Consider the following 6,316-nt stretch of genomic DNA (forward strand, 5'->3'; position numbering starts at 1 on the left):
GGTACGTGTTAATGCTCTCTAAGCCTGTTTGCATCCTGGGACTCAAGGATATATCTAAACCCCGGCGAAAAAGGAGAAGGAAACTCACAGGAAAGGAAACAACATCATGAAAGGCTAAAGTAGAAGACGGTACGCTCCGATGCTAAACACATAACACAATCTTTTAAATAAGGGGTTTATCACAGAACAAAGAAAGGATTTAGATTTTATCCTGTAGTTGGAGCCTCAGCCAAGTGGGCGATTGAATGTATTTCAATTAACCACTCCAGCTTTCCATGCACAGTTTTATATAAATTCCCAGTTATCAAGCAGTTTTACGAGATGCTCATAGTACAAAATACTTGCGAATTTGGATTCTGAAGACTTTTCCAAAAAGACTAATTCTAATCACACGTGACTGGATGCTGTGGGTAGTTTTTGTTGTCTGAGAGCCTTATAGTGATAGTTCACCCAAAATGACAATTCTGCCATCGTTCACTCATATTGATCCAAAATAGTATGACTTTATTACTTCCAACAAACACAAAAGGAGAAATTTTGAAGAATGTACACCACCGTTCAAATGTTCAGTAAGATTGATTTTTTTTTTTTTAAGAAATCAATACTTGTATGCGGTAAGTGTGCATTAAATTGATCAAAGGTGTGTCCGTAAATACATACAAAACATGATATTTCAAATAAATGATGTTCTTTTGAACTTTCTATTCATCAAACAATGCTAATAAAAAAGTATCACAGTTCCACAAAAATATTAGGCAGCAGAACTCTTTATAATGTTGATAATAAGAAATGTTTCTTGAGCAGCAAATCAGCATATTTGCATGATTTCAAAAGGATCGTGTGACACTGAAAACTGGAGTAACGAAAATTTAGCTTTGCATCACAGAAATAAATTACATTTTTAAAAAAAAATCTTTATTTTGTATTAGTTTTGTAATAATTTGATCAAATAAATTCAGACTTGGCAAGCATTTGGACACTTCTTTCAAAAACATTAAATATTTTTCAACGGTAGTGTAGCTGGATGCTTTAGTACACTCTAAAAAATGCTGGGTTAAAACAACCCAATAGCTGGGTTTTTCCCTTTTTAACCCCACGCTGGGTTATATTTAACCCAGCATTTTTTTTGAGTGTAATATTCCACTCCAGTAAGCTATTCACTTGAGAACTGCAACAAATCGGTTCACTGAATCAATGAGTTGAATTGAATCAGTTTGATTTGTGAATGATTATTTTATTCACAGACTCGGTGAACTCGTGAACAGCTGATTCACTGAAAAGATTTAACTCAAAAATGATATGTTCACAAATGTGAATAAATTTGTGCTTCAAAGAAGAAAGAAATGCCAATGGGTTTAGAACATCATGAGGGTGAGTAAATGATGACAGGTTTAATTTTGGGTGAACTATCCCTTTTTAAAATGTCAGTTATTTCTATGAAACAAGGTGCATTTCAACATTTACATTGCTAATGGTGTTACAGGTGTGGGCAGGAAATTATATGGAGAGCAGGGAAGTCACCGTGTCATTTGTGGACCATTTTTTCCCCTAGTTTCTTTGGACAGCTGTTCTGTATTGAAGTAAATTAGAAAAATAGATGAATAGTGTATTTTTGTGTTTTCCAGGACCAGCTTCTCAATTCAAATCCCAACAGAATCAGGCCAGAAGAATTACCTCAGCAAAATCTGCTTCTATATCATTAGAGTCAAGAGAGATCTGCATGCCTCACGTTGGGTCATTTAACCTCCATCCATGTGTTAAAACCCTCGCTAAGCTGAGCCGCCAATGACCGAGTCCTGTGACCACTCACTGCTGATTCAGCACAGATTTAGCATTTCTGCTTATACATCCAATCAAACACATCTGATAGGGAGAGCAAGGTTGTTTAAAACAAACTGACTCAGGACCTTCATCTTTACCTCTGTGCTCTTCTGACCTTACTGAAGTACTTGTGCGAGAATCATTTGTAAAGGCTTCGGCAGATTTCACATTCAGTCATGCTTGTTGTGTACATGTCCAGTAGCACCATATATTCGAGTTAGACATCTAGTTGTGTATATATAGGATGACTAGCATTGTGAAGTTTGTTAATTACCATATAGCATTGTGTATACCTGACAAACTGAGGACCAAGCTCGTGTCACTGCTAGTAAACTGAAACACAAGGTTCGTTTTAGTGTCGCTACTAAGTTTAGGACTAAGGCTTTGTTTGGTTTTTAAATCTATTTTTAGGCTGTGCACAGTCATTTTACAGTGAAATCTGATCCGTTTGTTCTGACAATGTAGTAAATATCCGGATGCCAGCAGTTTTTAGTGGAAAGAGAGGGCAGAAGGTAGAAATTTTGCCTCTGAACATGTCTGTCATGAACTCACAAGACGCATGAGAAAACATTAGTGGTGGGCATTTTAGCCATTCATGCATATTCTGTGTACAAAACCACCTGTTTGTTCACTGTTCACTACATAGTGAAGGCTTTTATATCTCACTATATGAGGAAAAAGTGAGAGAGTATATTCTGACACAAATTAGAGTATTTTGAATGATATACAAAAGTTTGTGGTCTGTAAGATGTTTTAATTAATGATTTTATTCAGCAAGGATGCATTAAATTGATATACATAATGACAATTTATGTTGTTACAAAATATTCTATTTTAAATAAATGCTGTTTATTGAACTTCCAATTCATCAAAGAATCCTAAAAAAGGCATCACCGTTTCTACAAAAATATTAAGCAACACAACTGCTTTCAACATTGACAATATTAAGAAATGTTTCTTGAGCCTGGTGCATATTAGAAGGATTTCTAAAGGATCATGTGACACAGAAGACTGAAGTAACAATTTTGCCTTCACAGGAATAAATTACATTTTGAAATCTATTAAAATAGAATACAGTTATTTTAAATTGTAATAATATTTCACAATATTACAGTTTGTAACATCTTTCAAAAACATTAAAAAAATCTCACAGACCCCAAACTTTTGAACAGTATAGTGTGTATTTAATGCAGCACCCCAGATAATGATTAAAAAGTCTGAAATCTGATCTAACCATTTAGACTGAGATTTATAAGGATTTCAAACCACATATGGATGTTGTCTTTGTCTGTAATTACTTATTTTTTCAAGCCGGTAAAATGGCCTGTCAAAGTTTATCTCAAATTGCAGCAGCAAAGGAAGATCAGATTACAAAAAATGAAACAAATCACACCATCGATTTAAAAATCAAAATTTTCAATCAAGATTCTCTCACAGCACAATATACTGTATATCAGGAGATAATCTACAGTCAGCTGGTCATTAAGGGGTTTATTTTGAGATGATGTCCATCTGACAGTACATTATTCCACTTGTTAGACCGCTGCCTATCATTTAAATGCATAAATGGATATGAAATATTGATTTGAGTTGAAATTATTTGGTTATGTCAGAAGAAAGAGTCTGCGGAGGTTTTCAGGGACAATGGTTAAATGTGCAGTTTAGTGGTCAATCTGACTGCAATTGACCAATCAGAATCATGTATTCCAGAAAACCATGAAATTAAAATAGACAAACTAAGAATAGCTGGATGCTGAATAGCAAAACTCCACAGACAGTGACAGATGTGGACAGAAATGAGAGAAGCTTAGGTTTTTGTTTATGTTGAACATATCTGTTTGCTGGTGCATGTGGAATCACGCCACCTGAGGGATCTGATTTAGCATCATAGGCCTGAAGACTTTCATAGCACTGCTCAGACACACTCCATCGGCATTTGCCTCACTATTTATAGCACTTTAATAGTAAACAGCTCAAATGTTCACATCATATAAAAACCTGTGGGGCTACTAGCAAAAATGCCGTCTAGAGCACAAAGGTACAGTCTATACAACATTAAATAATATTACAATATATTATCCTCCTGAAGAGCTAAATTAGTGACATATCTAGTGAATTAGGTGTTAGTTCTAGAATATAGAATATACTAGAATATAGTCAAACCATATTCTAGTGCGTGCAGTGTCTAACAGTATCTAAACCTTTCATGTACCACATAAAAACATAATCCAGTGTCACATATATATTATTTACAAATCATTCATCAGTAAGTGCTGGGAAGTAGCGACACTATTTTACTACATTCAGTGGCATTAGATGCAAATTGATGGTTTCACTGCACTTTTAAAAATAAAGGTTCCTTATTGGCATCTGTGGTTCCAAGAAGAACCTTTAACATCCATGGAACCTTTCCATTTCACAAAAGGTTCTTTATAGTAGTAGTGTTTGTCAGATTATTCTAATGTTCATCACATTAAGAAAAAAGGGTTGTTTTAAGAACTGTTCGCTGAAACACAAAATCGTTCTTTATGGCCTAATGGTTCAAAATGGACCTTTATATTTCAGAGTGTAATATGCGCTTTCTCAGAACAGGATATATTCTATCAGGCTGTTCTTTAAAGTTGAAGTGTGTAAATGTGTCCCATTTTAATATGCAGACAAATGTAACACTATGGCTCTGTGAACAATTTCTGTTTGCTTGAGCCAATGTGATTCAACCAGTGAATTTCAGGTGCGGCTACCTGGTGTGCTGTTAGTTTTCTAGAAGACCAGATTCTTGATTTTCTCTTAGCAGGCGATAAAATGAGTGAAAAATCCAGTAGACTTAGATTAAAGAAGGTACCCGAGCCATATCTCTTTCGACTTAGGCAGTAAGCAACAACCTAGCAACCGCCCAGAAGTCCCTAGCAACCACATGGCATTGTGTTGAAAGAAATTAGTTTGTTTTTTCATCTGAACAGATTTGGAGAAGTTTAGCATTACATTGCTTGGATCCTCATGCAGTGAATGGGTGCCGTCAGAATGAGGGTCCAAACAGCAGATAAAAACATCACAATGATCCACAAGTAACCCACACCACTCCAGTCCATCAATTAATGTATTGTGAAGTGAAAAGCTGCATGTTTGTAATAAACAAATTCATCATCAAGGCATTTTAACTGTAAACCATTGCTTCTGGCCATAATACAAGTCAAATAATCCATAAATAATCCATAATTTTTTGATGGACTATTCCTTTAAATTACTCAGAACACCTTAGCAACTACTAGAGGCACATAGATGACACACTTCAGCTTTAGAACACAAATTATAATAGTGATTTGTAGGTTTTGTAGCTTGTGTGTAGTTTTACTGTTTAGTAAATATTTGATTTGTATCACTATTTCCCTTTGGCGTTTGTTTGTGGGTCATGTGACCTTCAGACAGCAGTCAGCATTCCAAAGCAAACTACCATTCTCCATTCCCTCCAACATATGCGATATTCCAAAGTACTGTACAGCATACACAGTGTGCTCCTCCAACGTGCCTCAGAAGAAGGCCTGGAAACACAGTCTCTACTTATGAATTATCATTTCATCTCTGTGCATATAACTCAGATACCTTCTGTTCAAAGATAAAAATGTCCAGACTCACCGTTCTTGGTAAGGTCAGTGTCTGTATCAGATTTGTTGGCCGCCATCCTTCAGCCGGAATTGTATGTTTTCAGTATTAGTTCAGTCATTTCTATTGGTGTTGTCATTTCTGTGTTGGTGAGCCCTGGTTTAATTTTCTGTATCTATGAGAAGCAACACTGGTGTCTGTGTTTGTTATTGTTTCTTTATTCACTGAAAGTTATCTTCTTTGTCACTATTTTAGGCTTGCTTTCCAGTAAAGTATTTAATACATTTAAAACGTAAGTTTACTTGAAAAATTTTGTTCTTCTTGTTTTAAGAATAAATGTAACAAGACATAGTGAGGTTTAAAATATATATATATATATATATATATATATATATATATATATATATATATATATATATATACATATAAAGTAAATTTAATTTTAAGTAAACTGGAAAACAACACAAAAATACTGATTCAGAAATATATTTTTGCAAAGTTTATTTTCTCTTTTGTTTTTGAAGTTGTGAAGAAGTTCTTCCAAAGTTGTGAAATGTACAGAAGGTCCGAACAAGTACAAGCTGTGTAGCTGTATTTGTGACAACGATGTCAATATGTGATCTTTTTTGGGTATTTCTGTTATGTTTAGTCACTGATGTGAAAGTGTACAAAGAAAAATGTATTTATTTATATATGTCACAGAAAAAATATAGATCTATATATTTATCTCACTGTTTAAATAGGTCAGAAAACATGAGCCCACATGTGACTCATATCAATATATCCATAACATTAATGAATGTGTGAAGACAGTGTAATCATGTATGTCTTGCTCTTTGTGGTTCTGTGAGACAATCTTTGCCATCATTTCTATCATTTTCTGCAGTGCTTCAAG

This window comes from Sinocyclocheilus grahami, unplaced genomic scaffold (assembly GCF_001515645.1).
Source record: "Sinocyclocheilus grahami isolate Dianchi unplaced genomic scaffold, SAMN03320097.WGS_v1.1 scaffold48.1, whole genome shotgun sequence".
Classification (NCBI taxonomy): Eukaryota; Metazoa; Chordata; class Actinopteri; order Cypriniformes; family Cyprinidae; genus Sinocyclocheilus; species Sinocyclocheilus grahami.